Source organism: Sorex araneus, chromosome 5 (assembly GCF_027595985.1).
Source record: "Sorex araneus isolate mSorAra2 chromosome 5, mSorAra2.pri, whole genome shotgun sequence".
Taxonomy (NCBI): domain Eukaryota; kingdom Metazoa; phylum Chordata; class Mammalia; order Eulipotyphla; family Soricidae; genus Sorex; species Sorex araneus.
In genome coordinates, this window is record NC_073306.1 from 142270448 (window position 1) to 142292859 (window position 22412).

The 22412-nt window shown below is 56.7% G+C and overlaps 1 pseudogene; it reads right to left on the reverse strand.

Annotated features, from left to right (window-relative positions):
• LOC129405011 (uncharacterized) overlaps positions 1–22412 on the reverse strand; it is a 195889-nt pseudogene that overhangs the window by 165703 nt on the left and 7774 nt on the right.

Consider the following 22412-nt stretch of genomic DNA (forward strand, 5'->3'; position numbering starts at 1 on the left):
GGGGCCCCCTCAAGCCCCGTGGGCCGGCTCACGTGCTGGGCTCCAGCACTGTCCACCCGCCTCTGCAGACAGTGCTCCTCAGAGCAGGGCCCGGGTCCGGCCCGCCCAGGGTCTGCAGGGAACACTCTGCCCGGCCCGGCGGCCACTGATTTACGAGGGACCAGATCAATCGCGTGCGCTAGATGGTGGCGCGTAAGTCACACGGAGTCTGTGCCGTGTTCACAGCTGTTTTCTCGGGAGCGCCGGGCCGTTAATCTCCCGGGCTCCGGCCTCCATTTGCAGGCGCGGGTGGCTGCAGCGGCTCCCCACAGCCTCGATCTGAGCTCTCCCGGGGCAGGCGGCCCTCAGAGCAGCGGCTCAGAACCAAGATGGGTCAGAAGCAAGAGGCCTCCGCTGTGCTGAGGCGGGTGGGAGGGCTCGGCTGAGGGCCGCACCCAGGGCGGGCAGCCGCACCCCTACACCCAGCTCCCGGGTTTCCTGCAGTGACCGGGACCCGTCAGCACGAGGGTCGCCCCTCCAGGGGATGCAGGGCTGGGCGCCCCGGAGTGAGGACGCAGAGGGGAGGACGGGGCTCTGGGGGCAGAGGACAGTGGGCAGAGGGTCGGCCCCAGGCCCCCGCCCTGAGACCCACGTCCTTCCCAGGTGGCCAGAGGCCAGGTCTTCCTGGAGCTCCAGCTGGTCACGGCACCAGCTCCTGTCCTGACCACAGCCAGCCCCGCGCGGGGAGGCCCCAGGCTCACGGTGACAGCCGTGCCCGGGTGGTGGCTGCCGACGGCAACCCACCCTCCCTGCAGCCACACTCGGCTGGACGGTCCTCCTCCCAGTGACGCCCCCGGGCCCCGCGGGGCTCCCACCCCACACCTGAGGCTCTGGCGCCTTTGTGGGTGGCAGAGGGAAGGACGGCACCGCCCCCTGCCGAGCGCAGAGTCTGTTCTAGGCGGACCCCCGGGAAGCCAGGATGGGGTGGAGATGAGCAGGAGGCCAAAGCCACGCCCAGCCTGGCCGGACACCCTGCCTGCCTGGGACATTCCCCTGCCTCGCCTTTTCGGTGCAGTTTCCGGTCATTTCTAACCCCGTTCCTCACGCATGTCCGGCTGCCTGGCAGTGAGGGGTGAGGCCCACGGGAATGTGCTCTTTGGGTGACCCCAGGCTGCCCCAGCGACTCTCGACCCGACGGGGTTGGTGCCCCAGCAGGAGGTGTGAGGGTGCAGGGGTCTCTGGGGCCCGGGCGCCGAGCCGAGCCCCTCGGTGCTCTCTGCCCTGAGGGTCCCAGTAAAGCACGTCAGGGGTGAGGGTGGGGAAGGGCCACTGAGGAGGCTCGTGTGAGCGGACGGCGCCGGTGAGGCTACAGACTTGAAGGGCGGCGGGTGGCCCCGGTTCTGTGGCACGTGCAGGGCCCTGTGACCCCGCAGGGCCTTTGGGGGTCCCGGCGCAGCTCAGAGCGGGAGCTGGGGGAGGGTCCAAAAGGGTGTTGGTGGCTGGTTCCGAAGTGGCTCGTGGGGAGACAGCCCCTGGTCAGGGTCCCAGGGGCTTTGTGGCCCCCCCCCCCCGGCTCCAGGGCCTGTCCCGGGCCCTTCCTGAGGCGGCACAGCACAGCTGCCAGCTGTGATGCTTCTCCCTGCTGGTGCTCAGTGCGGCCCCCCAGGGCTCAGGCAGGGAGGAAGTCTCCTGGCTGATCTCTGCAGGGCTCCATGGAAAGTGCTCACTGCCACTCTTGATGGCTGGCGTAGCCCAGTAATAGACGGAGGCTGACGGAGGCATGCCCCCTGTGGCATGGGGCAAACACTTTCCCCAGACCCTTTGCCGCCACTGTTCCTTGTGCACTTATAGTCCGCTGTAGACAGACAAGGTCTTGGTTTGCCAACAGATTGAAATTATCTGTGAGATTAACCTGATTTCCAGAGCTGCCCCGTTGCCTTTGAAGCCTGACAGAGCCTTGGTGATGCTTGTTTCGTGACAGAGCCTTGGTGACGCTTGTTTCGGTCCGTGTGGAGCTGGTAGAAACAGGAGCGCCAAGCAGCAGGGGCAGAGTCCCTGCTCTGAGCTGCCTTAGCCAAAGCTGCCCAGTCAGACACAGCCTCAGCCTCAGACCCCAGGGCAAAGCCATCTGGGAAGCATGCGCCTGGCCGTAGCCCTGGAAAATCGCATTTCCTGTCGTTAGGCAGTGCTCGTGAGCCTGCAGTGAGGTTCTCGCACTTGACCTGCCTGTGACAATGTCCCTGGACGACAGAGGCAAGGGCCTCACCAGATATCCAGAGTAGTTCCCACAGGGAGTGGACAGTTCTACACACAGGGCAACCAGTTCTCCACACACAGCAGGTAGTTCTACACTCGAAGAAGACAGTTCTCCACACAGAGTGGACAGTTCTCCACACAGAGCAGACAGTTCTCCACACAGAGTGGACAGTTCTCCACACAGAGCGGACAGTTCTCCACACAGAGCGGACAGTTCTACACAGGGAACACCAGCACAGCAAACCTGTGTGGATGGCGGAGCACAGGCAGGACCGTCAAGTGACGCCCTTTGTGCCACAGGTGGGCGTGGATCACCCTAGAGCCCACAGGCCCCCGCAGCCCCAAACACCACAGGCAGCTGTGCCTCTCCTGAGTGGGCCGTTGAGAGTCGCCTGGGCCTGTGGTCTCTAATAACTGAGCTCACCACACAACAGCGTTTGCTGGCGGTGCAGCCACACACACATCATTTTAAAAGTCTGTGACATTTGGGGGCTGGAGCGATAGCACAGTGGGTAGGGCATTTGCCTTGCACGCAGCCGACCCGGGTTCTAATCCCAGCATCCCATATGGTCCCCTGAGCACCGCCAGGGGTAATTCCTGAGTGAAGAGCCAGGAGTAACCCCTGTGCATCGCCAGGTGTGACCCAAAAACCAAAAAAAAAAAAACCCCAAAAGTCTGTGACATTAAATTCCCGCCCGCAGAGCTGCCCAGATGGCCCCCTGCTGGGGCCGGGCAGGTACTCTTGCCCACAGAGAAATAGCCCGTCTAGTCATGCCAGGCTCACTGCAACTCTGGGCCACCCATTGCACAGCACCTCCGACCCCCCCACAGTTGCAGGATGTGCCCGCAGGGGGACGTGGCCCCGCCTCAGACCAGCTTCCGCCCCATCGGCTGCTCTTATTTTCTCCGCAGCCAGCTCATTACTCATTTTCAATTATGAGTCGGATTTCTTAGGGAGTTTAATTACTCCTCGGGCTGAAGAGGATGAATTAATTTGCTTATTAACTCTTTATCACCTCTGAAGGTGGACAAATGAGGCGCCGTGGTGCTCCGGGTCCCTGTGAGGGTCGTGTGACAGGGCTGGCGGCAGCGGGCGAGGGAGCCTGCCTGCGAGAGGTGGTAGTGCGCGGCCACACGCACACGCCTTTCCACTCAGAGCTGCCGGGACAGAGCACAGCCCCTCGGCCCGTGGCTATGGTGACCTTCCCGCGTCCAGTTCCCCCTCTGCGGAAGCGTGTTCTGGGTGTGCCACGCCTATGGGTCCAGCCCGGCCCAACGCCCGTGTCTGCTGGTCTCCCAAACAGCCACAACACGGGCCGGTGCGGAGCGTCCCTCGGCACAACCTGCCGTGCCCATCTGTGGCAGCTCTCCAGGTCCGAGTCGATGCCTCCACGGTGGCGTGTTCACACGGGAGCTTCACTCTTCAGAGCAGTTTTAGTTTCGTATGAATGAAGTTGCTGCTCGTGCAAATCCTCTTCCCACTGGCACCTTCTGGGCTGCCCCTTCGTCTCAGGAGCAGGCTGGCAGGGTCCCTGGGACTGAGGCTGAGGGAATGGCCAAGGGAGTGCACAGCGCCCCCTCGGAGCAAGCTGGGGCAGTGGAGCACTGGGCAGAGAGGTGGCGCAGGTGCCCTTGTGCCCCTGAGTACCACCACGAGTCACCCCTTAGCCCAGCCCCTGGGGTGAGCCCTGAGCACTGCCGGGTGTGGCCCAAATACAAACAGAATAAGGTGGACTCGGCCTTCCCCAGGCACCAGGACACCCTCGGGGGTGGTGGGGGGGCCCAGAAGGACGGGCGGGAGGCGGCGTGCGCCTGGGAGGGGCCTCACAGGAAGGGCCCCAAGGACCCTCTCTGGCCCCCAGCAAGCAGCGCCTCCCACGGGCACTGCGGCCCACCCACCTCAGATGGGTGCGGGGGCGGGGGTTCGGGTGACGCGCCTGGCCGAGGCGGAGCTGTCCAGGACCGCCACGCGGGCCCCGCAGGGCCAGAGACCCAGGTTCCCTGAGCCAGGGGCGCGGGCCAGGACGGCAGTTTGGAGGAAGTTGTGCGTCTTTTCTGCAAAGCCAAGTGCTCTTGCCACAGGACCCTGCAGTCACACACGGGTCCTGCCCGGGAGGGGAGGAAAGGTGCAGGGACTCCACAGGGTGACCCAGCAGCGAGGCGGAGACGGGGCCTCTGACCCAGCTCAGACAAACGCGCTCCCAGCCGCGGGCAGGGACGGGCCCTCTGAGCACCCTCTGGCACGATTTCAGGCAGAGGCGCTCTCAGAGCCGGTCTGTCATCCACGTGTGACGTTGTCTGGCGTGGTCTGCCCGTGTCTAGGAGAACTCGTGGCGGGCACAGAGCGCGTGCCAGCTGTCCCCTCCTTAGTCCTCTGCCTGCCACCGGGACACAGCAGTGGGCAGGCCGCCGGCCTCGCCCGGCCCCTCTGATCTGAGCCATTCTGAGCCTCGGGCCTCGCTGTGACTGACTGCAGGAGCAGAGGCTGGGGGCGGCAGGGCTGGGCGCCACCAGCACACCCAGGTGCCCTCGGCCCGGCCCGGCCCAGCCAGCTCTCACCCCGCGACTCACTCCTACCCGCCACGCTTCTCCGGGAGACGGGCGTCTCCCCCAGGAGGCAGCAATAAGGTTCGATATTGACTTGCCCGTTCTGTGGCCCCCTAGGGAGGTGGCGGGTGTGGACGAGTCTGGACACAGACACCCTGGAGGGAGTCTAATGGGTCGCCCAGTTCTTTCTGTGGGGCCACCCGGGGCCACCCTCAATGCCTTCCAGGCCAATGATGCCGGTCGTTGAGCAGGAGCCTCAGAAGTGGGGCCACACAGCGCACAGGCCATCCCGGTCTCAGGCCTCGGCCCACTCTCAGCGTGGCCTGGCCCTGGGGCGAGTGGGAGATGTTTACAGTCGGACACCCCCTGGACCCTCCTCTCGTCACTCCTCTCCCATGCCCACGGCACAGCGCCACGGGGCTGCACCCAGGGGCCACACCGGAGCAGCGTCGCACACACGGGTGGACGCGCTGTGGAGAAAGGGCTCCTTCCTCCCCATGCCCTGGGATTCCAGCCAATTACCGTCGGTAATGAGCTGCAGGTACCTTGGATGAGCACTTGGCTGTTTATCACCTTCCCCCGGTCCATGTGACACGGCTGCTGATTACTTAGATTATGGCTAATTTGCAGCCTATCAGCAGCCTCGTTTCTTAATAAACGTCTCATTAGGTGACAGGAGCTGTCACTCTAACTTCGGGTTTCCGCTTCCCCGAGTTACCTCCCCGCCCGGGGGGCAGAGCCGGCCGGACGTCCACGGGCGCCTTCCGCAATCATGTGTTCTGCCTCCCAGGGGCGTGTTAAGTAAATGCCCTTCACCACTCATTATCGCCACGGGGACATGTGTGATTAGTCGCCGCCGAGGGCTCTGGAGCTGTGAGCACTCGAGCAAAGGAGAGTGTGTCTGAGGAGGCTGGAGGAGAGGCCTCGGGCCTGGAGCGGGCTCCCGAGCGGACTGGGTCTGCCCCTCCCAGTCCAGAGCCCGTCCAGAGCTCAGGGCCCGGCCCCCAGCCCCCGGAGCTGCTTGGCTCTCCTCAGACCTTCTCCCTTGTCTGCTGTTGCTTCCTGGGGGGCTCCTGCATTCCGTGCCGCCCACCTGGCCTGTTGCAGTGCGCTCCGTCCGCGAGGTCCTGCCTCTGTGTCCAGGCAGTGTCGCCAGGCACGGCGCAGGGACGGAAGCTTCAGGGGCGCTGGAGTGGACGTGCGGGTTCCGGTCAGTGCCGTCAGCGTTTCCCGAGAGCCAGCTAGCGGCCCCGCCATGCCCCTCCTGGTTGACCCCGTGCCTCTGGGCGGAGATGCGACCACGTGGCTGCAGCTCTGCTTTCCTTTCTCGGTTACTGATGGCCACTGGGACCCCTCCCTCGCCATCCGCTCGTGAGAGGACGGCCGCGCTCCTCTCCGCTGGCCCGCCCTGCCCTGTGGCACGCAGAGGAGGCGTTTGTTGGATGGCGTGACCTTTGGACAATGACTAAATGATGCAGCTGCTCTGGCACTGGTCTGCTTCCCACTGCTGGCAGCCCCGGCAGCTCGGGCCGCTCCCGAGACCCCCGGGAGGCTGCTCCGCCAAATGGAGAGCAGGAGACCAATTAATGGGGCTTTGAGCTTTAAAATTTAGATATTTCCATTGTCTGAGGCAAAATGATTACACTACTGTTCCTCCTAAACTATTAGCAGCATAATCAGAATCTATGGCCTATAAATGCAAGCCACACTACTCAAATCAGCGTCCGCTATGCATAATAAATGCGTTTGAATTTTGCACATTTTGTGTCAATATGTTGGTGTTTTCTCTGTATTCAAGATCTCAAGTATATATTGAAACGTAAGGCTTTTGTGGTCGTTATTGCAACTCATTCTTCTTAAGACAAAGATCTCTTTCAAAACTTTTACTTGGCTTTTTTAATTATTATTTTGGGTTTACTGGTCACCCATCATCCTATCAGAGACACTGTGAATTGTGGTATTTTTTTTTATATTGTGACCTTTTTTAAAGATGTATATTTCTGATGTCTGTTCTTGATATCCAATGGGGGGACAGTGTGTTTCTCTGTCTCCTCATTGTAGTGGCCTGTCTCTTTCCCTTCCCCTCTCCCCCTTGTTTTTGGCTTTTTGGACCATACCTGGTGATGATCAGGAGTTACTCCTGGCTCTGCACTCAGAAATCACTCCTGGCAGTGCTGGGGGGGGGGGGGGACTGTGTGGAGTGCTAGGACTGAACCCGGGTGTGAGGCAAACGCCCTCCCCACTGTACTGTCACTCCGGACCCAGGTCTGCTCCTTTCTTAGCAGCATTATGTATTAGCATGAGAGGAGGATTGTATGATTCTTTTGCAAAAATTAACCAGCATTGGTGTGATGAGCCGTTTTATTTTGTGTAGAATTCCAGTGCGTTGATTCCTGGATGCGGACAGGGGTTCCCCAGCGAGCACCCGCCTGCCGATGTTTCCGGGGTCCTGTCTGTGGGAAGCCGTGTCCAGAAACGCCAGCAATGTCTGTCTCAGGGATGCCCAGACACACTCTGCGTCCTAGAACCCACCCCATTCCCGTCCCCCACATGGTTTTAATTTTTATTTTTCAATTGCAGTCTCTGGTTCTGTGCATCTTTCAGGGTTTAGCTCCTGTGTCCACAGGGTGTTGGCGCTCAGTTCTGGTGCTGCGGCCCCTGCCCACCTACTTCTCGGGGCCAGCGGTGGGGTCCTCATCCCCTACAGCTGGTGCCCGAAGAGGAGGGGAGGGCCCAGTTGCTGTCTCCTCTCTCCTGAAGACAGGGAGAAAGCTGCCCGAGGGCGATGCCCGTAGCCTGCCCAGCTGAGATGCCTTCCTGAGAATCTCATACACACGTACGTCTTTCTTCTCCAGAGAGCAGATGCGTCCCCTCTGAGCTGCGTTGACTCTGAGGCCGGGTTTTCAGGTCACTCGGGTGCTTTCGCTGAGGTGGCGAGCAATGGATGAACAACGAGATGACAGTGCCACAGTACTACAGAGCCTAACACCCAAGGACAGTAGAGACAAGGGCCAGGAAGATTGATCCACAGTTGGAAGCCTGCCTCGTGAGCTGGGGGAGAGGGCAGCTGGGACAGAGAGGGATCACTAAGTCAGTGATGGTTGGAGGGATCGTTGGGATGGGATATGTGTGCTGAGAGGAGATAAAGGACCAAACATGATGGCCTCTCAATATCTGTATTGCAAACCACAGTGCCCCAAAGTAGAAAGAGAGTATGGGGGAAAACTGTCTGCCATAGAGGCAGGGGGAGGGGTGAAGTGGGAGAGATACTGGGGACATTGGTGGTGTAAAGCTACACTGATGGAGGGGTGGGTGTTCGATCATTATGTGACTGAAACTCAAACATGAAAACTCTGTAAATGTATCTTATGGTGATTTGATTCAACAAAAATAATCTTTAAAAAACTGTGAAGAGTGAAAAAATAACTCAGATGCATGTATTTAAATTTTTTCTATTCATGAATATTGGTCTACTCTGAATGAATATTTTAGCAACTCCCAACACAAGGCAAAGCATATACCAATGCTTCTGTGTGTTTGTAGTTTTAAGGGAGCTGTTCAAGATGCTAAACTTCAATATACATTTATTCATTGATATCACATAGAAATACTGTTTATTTTCAATACTGAATTTCTCTACAACAATGTGCTAAACTGCATCACTTTCTCCCAGGAGGTGTAAAAGCACTGGGGACTTGACTTCTCTGTCTTCCGTAAACTCTGTTCCTGCTCTCCCTGGTTCTCAATATCCCTGTCTATCAGACATCAAGCAGGTGTCTGTTATTCCCTGGTGCTTCCCTTTGTCCTGTGGTTTTCAGGTGATCACAAATCATGAATCACAAAATCCTGTTTATAGTTGATTTCTCGAGTGGGCTCGGTAACATCTCCATTCATCCTATCCCTGAGATTTTAGAAGCCTCTCTCCACTTGACCCTCCCAATGATGCCACATTGGAGGCTCTTTCAGGGTCAGGGGAATGAGATCCAGCTTGTTACTGGCTTTAGCATATAAAAATACCATGGGAAGCTTATGAGACTGTCCTATGTGGGCAGGAAACTCTCAGAAGCTTGCTAGTTTCTCCCAAAGGGAGAAGTAGGTTATAAGATACCTGGGAGCTTGCCTTTAAGTCTCTGGATTTTGGCCGCTGATGGGATTACACTCACCTGGGTTCCTCTGCCGGTACCTTCATGCATGAGGCCTGTCCAAATGTGTGGAGAGGGGCCTCGAGCATGGCTGTGGCTGGGTTCCAGTGGTCTTCGGCTGCTGGGAGCTCTGCTCGGGGTGGGGAGGGAAGCTGGAGCCCATCCCCTCCGAGGGGCCCTGGGGAAGACAGCCAGGCGTGTGGGCAAGAGACTCTCAGGTGATATTTAGAAATATTTGCCCATTGTATTCACAGTGGGGGTGATGGCTCTTTCCCAAAGTGGTATTTGAAGGGTGTTGGGGTCTCAGATGGGAGGAACGTCACAAGCATGTCCACACCTCTGGGCTCCTGAGCTTGCCGGGCAGGCTCTGCCTCATGCTCGGCTCTGCTTCCTTGCCTTGTACAGAGTACCATTCCGTCTCTCCAAAGTGATGGTTTGTCGAATCGTAGACAGCCAAGCGTTGGTGTTTCACAGCCCGTTATTACAGTCTGGGCGTTCCAGACTGTCAGAATCGTAAGAGGCTGCCATGTGTGTGGGCTCTCGTGGCAGGCCTCAGCCTGGCACCAGACGGGGGCAGGGGGCAGGTCTGAATTAGAGCAGAGAGAGTTCTCGCCACAGGCACCAGCTGGTGAGAAATGAGGCCTTCGGATTTTCAAAATACTCGGATCCTGGGATTGTGGGGACATGGTATTAGCGTGGGGGAGACTGGGGTGGCAGACCAGGGCTGTGGAGAGGGAGGAGGAAGGGCGGCCAGCCCTGTCTCACCCCAGCACTGCCCGGCCAGGGGTCCATCCCGAGTGTAGACCGGAGAAGCCCTGGGCACCACCGGCATCACCCCAAAACCGAGAGAAGCAAATGAGCTACAGACAGGCCCTGGCTGTCCCCCTGTAGCGCGTCACGCAGACTCTCCCCGGGGCCAGCCGGCTCTCCGGGGTGCACACGCTGAGGGTGCTCGCTGGGGTGTGGGTGGGAAGAGCTGGTCAGCTGGGAGTGGGCTGCGGTCTTCACTCTTGGCACGGGCCTGCCTCAGCCGGAGCGCCTGCTCTGCGTGGCAGCCGACCGGGCCAGCACCTGGGAGGTCACGGGGCCCAGAGGGTGGGCAGTGCCTGTGGGTTTCCCAGGAAAACGCCAGAAATCCCCAGAGTTACTCCCGCCTCCCCGACTCTTCCTCTTCCTACGGTCCCTGTCCCGGGGTCCCCCAAGCTACACATCGCTCAGGCATGGGTGGCCCCGTCTGGGCGTGGCCTGACCGAGTGTCTGCTCCACAGGGCTTTGCTGTGCTGGGAGGATTTCCTCGCTGGACCAGCCCCCGCCCTGGGCTGCTCTCGCCACCCCAGGAGGCCCGGCTTGTGGCTGAGCCAGGAAGCTGCTGTCACTTCTCAGGGCTTGGCCTGGAGGCCAGACCCAGCTGTGAGCGTCCCCCAGCCCCCAGCCAATCCCGAGAGCTCCACTAGGGGCCCAGATCCTGCTCCGAGAAGAAGCCCAGCTGGAGAGATGGCACCGCAGGGAGGGCGTCCGCTTGCCTTGCGAGCGGCCAACCCAGGTTCAGACCCAGAATCTCAAACGCTCAAGCACTGCCAGGAGTGGCTCCAGAGAGCAGAGCCGGGAGTAGGTCCTGAGCACAGCCAGTGTGGCCCAAACACAAACAAACGAAAAGGGTGCCCGGGACCCGTGTGACTCCCGTGGGCCTAGGGTGGCCGCCTCGTCTCCGCAGAGCCCACGGGGCCACGGGACTCCCCAGTGGAACCTGAGTCCCACGTGACAGTGGCAGGAGAGAAACAAGATCTCCAGCCCCTGTGCCCGCAAACGGAGAACAGCAGCCTCCATTGTCTGGGCCGGGTGACAAGTACGTTTCTACGGACGGAATCTTCTCACATGGAGCCGCCCAGACTCTGTCACATTTCAACGTTATTGATTTGAGACACAAGTGGATCTTGATATCATTTATTGTGGGCTACACACTGTGTAATTATTCAAATGCTTCATTTTCATCTGGGTTCTCCTATTTGCTCTCCGTGTTATTACTTGCTCCAGTGCTTTTTCATTTTGGTAAGCACACTGATAAATATTTCCATCAATTGCAGATGTGGTTTTTGCATAAGTAACTACAACGCCCCGTGACGTGGTTAATACAGTGCCGGGCGCCTCTGGGCCCGAGGGCAGCAATTAGAAAGTTTGGTTCATCAGGAAGGCTTTGTATGGTCGAGGAGGGGCTGTGAGGGGGACTCCAGGGCTTTACCAGGTGCCCAGCCGGTGGTCCCAGGAAGAAGGCGGAGCCCATGGCACTCTCGGAGCCTCACACTGCTCCACCCACGCCTGGGCTGCAGAGGCAGGCGGCACCGCGCCCCTCTGTCTTCAGAACCTCTCCTCACGGTCTCCATCACTTACCACCCGGACACCACTGCAAACCGTGGCGCTCAGAAGGCCTCTCCCAGGCCTCTTGCTGAAGCACCTCCAGTTGGCACCTCTAGGGTGAAAACCCCTGTTCTAGGCTCCCGGCTCCGAGTCAGAGCCCTCCCAGGCTGGCTGTGTGCCTGTTGCCCGCCTTGCCGCCTGCCAGGCTGTTCCGCTGAGCCCACATCCGGGGCTCCTCCGGCCCTCCCCGTCTCCACTGCTCCCGGCCTGGCGCACACCCTCACACGTCAGGACCTTGAAGACGATGATTTCTGAGCCCTGGAATTGGCAATTCGGTTCCATCCATCTCTGTCTTGTTTCTGACCTTGGGGAGAATTTGTTCAGCCTCTCGTTGTCTCTGCTTACAGACGCTGTGTTTTTCAGAGAATGTAGCCCCGCAAAGTGATTTCCTTCCACTGCCCAGTCTTTACCATACTTCTGTGTTTAGTCTTTCAGATGTTTCTTCTGCATAATCTGGGTGAGAATACGAGTTAGTTTTGCCCATGGAACGTAGTCATCATGTTGGTTTTATTTGCTGTGCTCTATTCACGTGAGGTCAGAGCCAACATGCCAGTTTATAAGCTGTTATTTTCTAAAGTGGGTGTTTAAGAGTTTATTTTTCCTTGAGCTCAGTTTTCTCAGCATCAGTATTGATTCCTCTCACCGCGTTCGGGTTAAAGAGTCCAAATGGTGTGGTTTGCACCACTTGGGCGGTACGAGGCTAACCTTTGACCCGGAAGCTCTCTGCACAAGGCGGTGGGTCTTCGGGGATCGACTCTTAGCAGGAGCTGCGTTCTTCGGAGAGAAGCAGGTCTCCTGGGAGGGGGCACGTGTCCCGGGAGCCGTGTGGCTGGGGTTTCGCCAGGCGTGGCCAACGTGGGTGACAGACTTCACACCCACCAGTTTGTCCGTGTCCTCGGGGCCTCCCGCCTCCAAGTCCAACAGGCAGCCAGCCGGCCTCCGCACCCTCCATGGACGCTGGTTGTGACGCGTGAAAGTGGCCCCTTACAGCCACCCTCTCATCTCTGTCCCCAGAGTTCTGGGCTGCCTGGACCCACCATTTCCCTGCTGCAGTGAGGCGGCCCGGCGTCCTCAGCGCCCCGAGCCGTGTTCTCCCTGACTGTGTGCCGTGTTCCCCTGACTGTGTGCCATGTTCTCCCTGACTCTGTGCCGTGTTCTCCCTGACTGTGCCGAGTTCCCCTGACTGTGTGCTGTGTTCTCCCTGACTCTGTGCCGTGTTCCCCTGACTCTGTGCCGTGTTCTCCCTGACTCTGTGCCGTGCTCTCCCTGACTCTGTGCCGTGTTCTCCCTGACTGTGCCGTGTTCCCCTGACTGTGTGCCATGCTCTCCCTGACTGTGCCGTGTTCCCCTGACTGTGTGCCATGTTCTCCCTGACTCTGTGCCGTGTTCTCCCTGACTGTGCCGAGTTCCCCTGACTCTGTGCCGTGTTCCCCTGACTGTGTGCCGTGTTCCCCTGACTCTGTGCCGTGTTCTCCCTGACTGTGTCGAGTTCCCCTGACTGTGTGCCGTGTTCTCCCTGACTGTGTGCCGTGTTCCCCTGACTGTGTGCCGTGCTCTCCCTGACTCTGTGCCGTGTTCCAGGTTGCAGCCTGGTTCTCCCTGTCCTCCTTGCTCTGTCTCCTCAGCTGGGCCTGTCAGATCATTTTGCCTCTTTTCTAGGTCATTTTTTTTTTAATTTCCCCTCTTTCTTATGGGTGATGGTTTGTGGTTTTGTTTTTGGCTCTTTCAGCTGAATTGTTTGCTATTTTAGGAAACAGTCTAGTGAATGGAAGGTCGGTGTCAAGGTTAGTGGAAATAACGACCTTGAGGGTATCTCAGCTCGTACCACTGGGAGCTCCAGCGGGAGCTTCAGCTGCCACTTGTCTGGCACAGGTTTGTGTGTTTTATGAAAGCCCCACAGGCACCGGCCAGGGTTTGCTCAGGAGTGACTGACTTGCACCCCCCCTCATCGCCTGAATCATCTTGCTGGCAGCTTATCCCCCAGGAAGACGCCCCTCAAAGATGCCAGTAAAGGAGGAAGCAATAGGACAGTGGGTAGGGCACTTGCCTTGCATGCAGCTGACCCAGGTTCCCCTGAGCCCCACCAGAGGTGGGCCCTGAGCACAAACCAGGAGTAGGTACTGCACATACTCAAAACAAACAAACAAAAAGTACTGATACGGTGGTACTATGAGGTACTGTAGCACTCCGGAACTGTGAGGTACTGTGGTGTTGTAAATGGTACTGTGACACTGTGAGTGAGGTACTACAGAACTGTGAGGTACTATGGTGTTGTAAGTGGTACTGTGACACTGTGAGTGAGGTACTACAGAACTGTGAGGTACTGTGGTGTTGTAAGTGGTACTGTGACACTGTGAGTAAGGTACTACAGTACTATGAGGCACTGTGGTACTATGAGATACTGTGAGGTGCTGTGGTACTGTGAGGCGCTGTGGTACTGTGAGGCGCTATGGTACTGCGGTACTGTTAAGTAATGCAAGGCATTATGAGGTACTGTGGTACTGTGGCACAGTGGTACTATGAGGCATTATGTTACTTTGAGGTATGTAGCACTGTGAGGTGCTGTGAAGTACTATGGTACTCTGAGGTACTGTGGTATTTGAGGTACTGTGGTAATGTGAGATGCTGTGGTATTGTGAGGTACTGTGGCACTGTGAGGTACTGTGAGGTATTGCGAGGTACTGTGAGATACTGTGATACTGTGAGGTGCTGTGGTATTGTGAGGTGCTCTGAGATACTCTGATACTGTGAGGTGCTGTGGTATTGTGAGATGCTCTGAGATACTCTGATACTGTGAGGTGCTGTGGTATTGTGAGGCGCTCTGAGATACTCTGATACTGTGAGGTGCTGTGGTATTGTGAGGCACTGTGAGATACTGTGGTACTGTGAGGCTCAAGCTTCTGTCCATGAAGGCCTCGGTCTAGACACACCCCAAAAGGGCATCCCAGTAACCCTCTTCTGAGGTTGCTCTGGCAGGGCCCTCCCGCGGCTGTGACCAGCCCTGAAGCTGAAGTGAATGACCCAATATCTGGGTACTTACAAGCCCATTTCTTAGTCTGGTTTATAGTCCTTTTATGAGGATGGATTCAGGTGCTTCCTTTTTATGGACCCTACATGGGCTTGTAGTGGTTTTTCAATCTGTGCTTAGCCTCTGGTCAGCTTTACAGCAAACGCAGCTCTTAGGAGCTGGCAGGATCGTAGCCTGCCCGTGGCAGTCCTGGCTCTGGGCCTGAAACGTCCTCCAGCCCCGCCCGTCCTCACAGCTTCCACCAGACCCGCACTCCGCGCACTGCCCTTTGCCTTGGGACCCTCTGATACCACTTTCACCTTCCTGCAAATGACTGATTTCTAATATTTCTAAATTTGTAAATATTTTAACGCAATAAGAAAGACCATTTTGGCCACTTTCCATGGCAGCGAGTCCCCCCGGCTACTGCCCCGACCTTCTGTTCTCACGGGTGTCTGTTCCCCGGGGTAGTGGCGGGACCTGGGTGTCAGGAGTCCACCGGCCACGGAGCAATGCTTGCCTCGCTCAGGGGGCCAGAGCTACCAAGGGTGAGGCTGGCAGGCGCTGTCGCCACCACAGCCCCGGGTGTGGCCTGGGGGGGTGGGGCGAGTGGTCCTCGTGCGGGATTTGCTGGTGTCTCCTCCCAGCGGGGAGCAGCCAGCTCCTGGCCTGCAGTGGTGCAAGAGGGCAGAGGACACAGAGCCAGGCGGGGTGAGGCAGGCGGGGACACCACACCAGCTCTGCCTCCCCTCCGAGGCCCAGAGGAGTGCGACCCTGGCCTTCCCTCGGCCACAGCGGGTGCTGGGGCGGAGACGGGCGGTGTTCAGCCCTGCTTGGCCCCCCTTGCCCCCCCATCCCAGCACTGCAGTTGGTGATCCTGGAGAGTCCCCAGCCCTGCCCGAGGGACAAGAGGTGCCGGGTCACAGGCAAGAGCCTGGCCCGCTTCCTGGCCGTGCCCTTCCCCTCGCACACCCTCAGGCAATCAGCACACGCACCGCAATCAGGCGAGTCAAATCATCGCAGCAGGCTAATATTAATTGCTGCTCGCACCTGGAGGGGCTGGAGAGGGAGAGGGTGCCAGCCGCACCCTCGGGAGCTGGGCTCTGGGCGGGAGCCAGGCAGCAGTGGGTGGGCGAGGCAGGGCGGCTGGACAAGGGCTGTGTGGGGGGTCAGCCTCAGCCCGGCCTCAGTGCGATGTGAGCCGGGCCAGTGGGCCCCGTGTGCGAGGGGCCCCTCGCAGCCGGCCTGGCCTCTTGTGCTGCCCCTGCTGGTCAGCAGGCGCATTGGGGCTGTTCTTGACCGTCTCCTGTGTCCCCAGAGGGCCACGGAGCCACGTCTCCCTCGGAGCTGGAGGGTGGGCCCGCTGGGCAAGCAGGGGTCTGCCAGGCTCTGCCTCGCTGCCGGTGGCTTCCTGGTAGACATCGGTGTTGGATTCCCAGCTCCGTGGCCCTGAGACCAGGCAGCAGCCCCTTCTCTCGGGGACAGTCGGGAAGCCCAGCTGTTACCCGGATGAGCACGGCGAGGGAGGGACCGAGTGCTGTGAGGAGGAGGACAGGGCCCCTGAGGCATGGTCCAAGGATGTGCCAAGCCACACCAGCCAGAACTCCTGTTTAAGGACATCCAAGTGCATAGAAAATGGTGCTAGACGGTCTAGGAGACAGGTAAGGAAGGGACTGCTGGGGCGTGGTGCGGTGTGACGTGCAGGGGCGAGCAGGGTGAGGCGGGCGCGTGCAGGAGGCTGCGGAGAGGCCCCGGGCGGGCACCCCTGCTCGGCACCACTTTGCAGCGACAGGTGAGTCAGGGTCCCGTGCTGCCCCGAGCTGCCCCGGGAGGGGGAGGGGCTCATTCCCTGGGAAAGGCGGCCAGTTTCCCCCTGCACCTCACTCCCTGCTGCACTTTGCTCGTCCTGCTCTCACTGACCCAACCACGAGGTCCCAGACAGGTGAGGCAGGACGCAACCAGCCACTCTCACAGCTGGCCGGAACCCAGCCACACCCCTGCACTGTCCGTCTGACAGGGGTGAGGCACCCGCAGCGCAGCCCCCCAGAGGGAAGGTGGCCATCCCTCTGGGGCAGCCTTGCTCGGCGCGCTCTCCCACGCGGGGACGCCATGAGCCAGACCCTCACGCTCAGTCTGTCCCTGCCTCCCAGGCGCCTGCCTCTCTCCTGCCGCGCCACAAGCTCAGCCCGGCGCTTCCCCTCGGGGTCAGGCGAACTATGAGCGTCCTCCAAAACCAAGTCAGGAGGGGCGAGGCCAGAGAGAAGGGAGGAGCCCCGAGGACCATTCGAGTGACACTGTCTGTGTGGGACACTGCGATCTTTGCCCTCAGTGCGTAGCTGCCCCGATCGCGCAGAGCAATCACAGGTTCTGCGAGGGGCAAAGGACCCCCCTCCTGGTCGGGAAAAGCATCCCTGGAAACCATTCTGGGATGCTGCCAGGGCGGCTTTGTGTGCGTTGGCAGGACCCCGCGCAGGGTGGGGGGTCTGCAGCAGAACCTGCACCAGTTACAGAGCAGACGCACACCGACGCCCGTCCCCTGACAACCCCACACCCGGGCCCTCGGTGCCCACCAGTGTTCGCAGTGTGTTCACAGGGGCCTGCACTTGCACCGTGGGCTTCAGGGTGAACCCCCCGCCCCCCGCCCCCACACTTAAGTATCTCACAGGGACCCCTGAGCTCCTCCTCGGAGCCACGCCCCGTCCTTGAGATGCAGGGATGGCGTCACGGGAGCGAGGGCGGGGCCACACTCAGAGACGTGGCCACCTGGCCTGCTGAGTGGCAAGGACCGCCACTCCAAACCCCTCCCCAGCCTTTGGGTTCATTTCCTAACTTTGTCGGAGCCGGCATGGCCCTCAAATCGCTTGGTCACACTAGCTAATAATTCAGTGTGGCCTCCAAGTGTCATTCAGAAGGTCTGCTGAGAAAATCCAGAGGGAGAATATTAAATTATGAGGACTTGTTCCATTCATCGCTTTTCTCCCAACCCTGAGCTTTATTTTTAGATGAATAATTGCATCCTTTGTGCCGAGAACAAATTAATAACCGCTTGCATTGAACAATTCCAATTCCACCATCGGAAAGGCTCGGGCACCAAGCTCCGTGGAATATCACAGTGACAATTAGTTAAAATTTAGCTGGCATTGTGGAAAAAGATCTGTATTCCAAGGGCAGCTTCTGTTAAATGAGGACATTTGGGTTACTAGGCAAATATTAAATTAGATGAGTTTGCAGAAGCCATAAACATGTTATTCCAGAACCCTACAAGAAGATAATCGAAGTAATAATAAATAGACTTTGAAATCACATTTTAATTAGTCAGACAAACTGTTTTACAGGAAAGCCTGACACAGCACCGGTGATGGGCCGCAGAGCCAGTTAAATACAGAGATAAGAGCCCGTCTATTTGGAAATAAAAATGGACCCCTTCATAAGCAGTTTTATTCAAAATAATGACTTCCGTAAATCATTATAACTAGAATATTATTGAATTGAGAATATGCCCTCTTTGACTTTATTATATTCAACATTATCTCTGGATACCATAGCAAACTTCCATTTATTGGATGCATTTCTCAATAACGTGACATTTTATTAATATTATAAAATTATTTTATGTTAATTTCACACTCTGAATTAATATGCTGAGATTTGTCCACCTGGGTCTAATTCTATTCCCAGTACCTTGTTTCTCCACTTTGTGTCCACGGGGAAGCTTCTGGAACCAGCTGGGGACCCCGAGTACTGTCTGGGTCAGCCCTTGGTGTCGGGGGCTCTGCATAGACAGATGCTGGGATCGAGGAGGGGTCACAGCATCACAGAAGCCTCCCCCCACCAACACACACACACACACACACACACACACACACACACACACTCTCTCCAGGCTGTGAGGTGAGGAGGAACCGGGCTTCAGGGAATGTGAAATTCTGGGCAGCCAATGGACCACCTGTGGCCACAGGGGCGGCTCCCCACTCGGGCAGAGAGAATCTGGGGAAGTCTGTTCCCCTCCAACCCCCAGGCACCGAGCCCCCATGCCTGACCTTGTCTGTGGCCCCCGTCAGTGTGGAGAGCCCGTATTCCCACGGCCTGAGCAGGCGGGAAGCAGCGGCCGCTGCCTCTGACCGGGCGTCCCCGCACACAGCAGGGGAGGCGGCCCGTGTGGGCACCTGCTCCAGCGCTGTCGCCACCAGAGCTGGTGCCTGCCCCGCAGCTGTTGCTGCTGCTTCCGGGACCAAAGCCTGCGTGGGGGAAACCCAGGTTGCCGCCGAGAGAATCCCACGGACTCCCCGCCCGGGAGACCCGCCTTCCCCTCGCGCCTTTCCACTCCGGGGGCGTCTCACTAAGGGCTTCGTTAGCAGCTGGGTTGAAAGATTTTCAGTTCCTGACTGTTGCCTCTTCAGTTACATTGTGTCTGATTTTTAAAAGTTGTTTTCAGATTAGCCACATGCAATTTTCCTTTGTTTGATTTGTTTTGTTTTGAGCCACGTTTGTGCTGCTCGGGGCTTATTCCTGGCTCTGCTCTCAGGGGTCACTCCTGGGGGGCTCAGGGGCTGCCTTGGTGCCAGGAATCCAGCCAGGTTGGCTCATGCTAGGCGAGCACCCACCCCGCTGGACGCTGGACGCGCCCGTCACTGCTGTCGCTGGAGCTGGCGAGCTTCTGTGGGTACGGAGTGACCAGTGAGTCTGTGAAAACCAAGTGACATTGCTCCCAGAGCACAGGCCCGGGCCAACTTCTCTCCGCTGCTGGAGAATATAGATCTCGGCCAAGGACGGGCAGGCAGGCCCGTGTCTCTCAGCCGTCACGGCAGCCCCAGTGGTGACCTGGGGCAGCCCCGACCCTGTGGGCCTGAGCAGAGGAAGACAGAGAGTTTGTCAGGGGTATCGAGCTGCACTCTTTCCACTAAACAAGAACCTGATAAATATTCATTAATACTTCTCATATTCATCACGCGAATCGTAACAATTGTAAGAAATAAAGTAAAAGGAGCAATTAGAGATGATTGGAATTCTCAAACTCATACACTCAGATGAAATGAAATATTTCTTCAGAAATCTTCAAATGACAATTTTCTGAATTAATTTTAAGTTTGCATAACCTAGAATGATCTGAACCTGTCCTCCTGATTACTCCTACTGAGAGAATATAATTATGATAATTCTAATATTGTTCAAAATAATTACTGCAGCTCAGCAAGTTCAACATAAACTTGCACTAATAAGAGACTATTTAGAGATCTTGTAAAGATAATCATGAACAAAATTGGGAACAACTATTAGAATCTGAGATCAGATCGCCATGCTGAAGTCTTTAGTAATGCTTCTGTAAACTTGCTATTGTCTTTTATCTGTGTGATTTATCATATTTCATTGCTATGGGGGAGGCTTGCTTTGACTGGGATGATGAATAGTGTGCAATTCTACAAGTTGTTCCCACTTGTTTCTGTTGTTGAGAATTTTAACATCATTTTGATTGGTGGGCTAGTTTTGTTAGAGACATCGATTTTTTTTTTTGTTCAATTCATTACATGATTTGGGAACATTACAATTAGAAACTGTAATTGAAATCAAGGGGGGAGGGAGAACTGAGGGTTCTTAATAATTATTTATAATTAATCAAAAGAGAATAAACATGGCAAAACATCTCTCTGTGAACCCAATTCCTCAGAACTTTGAGATGAAGGCTCTATTTTGAAGACAAAGAAAATCTGTGTTAGAACCACAAGACTTCCTTTAGCTATAACTTCGAGCACAGGCACGTATAGCTAATTCTTCTTTTAGATCGATAACTGAAATTTCCAGGCTAAAACTAATGTTATGAGTAGGGTAACGGCCAGGGAGGGAGCTCGAGGGCACAGCCTGGTGTGTCGGATGGCGTGAGTTCGATCCTGCCTTGTCAGGTTCGATCCCTGTCACAGGGAATCTGAGGGGCTTTTCACATGTCTGCCTGGCTAGCTCTTCCGCCTGTGGGTCTGATGGCTCCAGTGCCTGTGGAGTTGACGGACCCTCACGTGGGTCTGCCAGGTTCTTCCACGTGTGGGTCTGACTGACTCTTCCATGTGTGGGTCTGACTGACTCTTCCACGTGTGGGTCTGTCAGGTACTTCCACGTGTGGGTCTGTCAGGTTCTTCCACGTGTGGGTCTGACTGACTCTTCCACGTGTGGGTCTGACTGGCTCTTCCACGTGTGGGTCTGACTGGCTCTTCCACGTGTGGGTCTGACTGACTCTTCCACGTGTGGGTCTGACTGGCTCTTCCACGTGTGGGTCTGACTGGCTCTTCCACGTGTGGGTCTGACTGTTCCTTCCACGTGTGGGTCTGACTGTTCCTTCCACGTGTGGGTCTGACGGGTTCCGCTGTGTGTGGACGCCTGAACATTCAGGGAGATGCGCAGGGCCCCGAGGGCTGCATTCACGAGAACACAAGGCCTGTGTTCTCTCTCTGCTGTCTTGGTTTAGTAGAAAAGTCTCCAGGACTGAGGTGTGTCACCTTTCGGGCCTCCAGACTCATTTCCGCAGTTATGTGGAGCTCACAGTACAGTTTGTGGCCCAGCTAGAGGCAACTGAGAGGGCCACGGGCAAGGGTCTGCAGAGGAAGTCCGCTCCTTCCGAGCTAGAATGTTCCCTCTAGGTCCTCAGGCTATCATGGAAAGGTTTCCCTCCCAGCTTCTCGGCCACCCCAGAAAGAACTCCTTTTCCTCCATTTGAAATCATTTCTATAAATGATATACAAACTTGTTATATGTTTTCATTTGTCGGCATTTATGAACCTGGATATTTATATTCTCAAAAAATATAAAACAACATCAAAGTAAGAGATAAAATGAGATTTGCTCACCTTTAAATGACTCCGGCCAATGGAATTATATTTATATTTTCTGTTTGGAAAAAATGTGCCATTTTTCTTCACTGATAAAAGAGCACTTCTCTGAAGTCTCCTGTGCTGTACTCAAAGGACAATAATCTCTTTTATACTGAGTCCCGTGAGATACACAGTGACAGAGCTGTTTATGGTGGGGTTTCAGTCACACAGTGCTCCAACACCGTCCCTCCACCAGTGCACATTTCCCAGCACCAGTGTCCCAGTTTCCCTGGCACCCCACCCCTGCCTGCCTATAGGGCAGACACCTCTCTCTCTCTCTCTCCCTCTCTCTCCCTCTCTCTCTCTCCCTCTCTCCCTCTCTCCCTCCCGTCTTCCTTTTAGGCACTGTAGTTTGCAATACTGTTACTGAAAGGTTATCATGCATATGACCTTACCTCCTTACAGCACCCGGTTCTTGCCCAGAGTGACCATTTCCAAGTCTCATTGTCATCGTGGGCCCTTCTCTGTCCAACTGCCCCCTCCCCTTGGTGGCCGGCTTCCTGCCAAGGACCTGTCCTCCTGGCCCCATTTCCACTGTCTTTGGGTATTATTCACATGCTATGGTTTCATATATCCCGCAAGCGAGAGCCGTCACTTTTCATGTACGTTTACTTGAGCCTGCGGCTCACAGGACTGTCACAGCTGGGGCTACAGCACCACCACCTCCCCATCAGCACCCTCCTCCACAGCCCCACTGCTGGGACGGAGACAAGGGTCCGGTGCTCCTGGGTGTGAGGGCCTGGCCTGGGCCCTTCCCTGTTTCTCTGTGGAAGGGCGAAACTGAATCAGCAGTATCGGCTGGGCCTGGAACTAAAATAGTTTCAGTTTCCCAGCAAGGAAACAATGCGTAACTAGCCAACCTGGACACACCTGGAAAGTTCCTGGGCCCAGCAAGTGGGCTCAATCAATCATCATGTCCCAGTCAAAATACCCAGAAATTGTCTTTTGTTAACCCTAAAAGAATGAGTAGCCTTGTATCACTTGTATCACTTCCCGTTGATCTTCGATTTGCTCGAGCGGGTGCCAGTAATGTCTCCATTTATCCCTGTCACGTGCTAATGTAGCCCAATTATATCTGCTCACTCCAGGAACAGGAAGAGCCTCAAATCGTTCATTCAGGGTTTTGATGAAGAAATCTGACCATCTAGTTGGTGGGCAGCCATGAGGTCTTCTGATGTCCCGTGGAATCCAGTCGGTAACAGCTCTAGT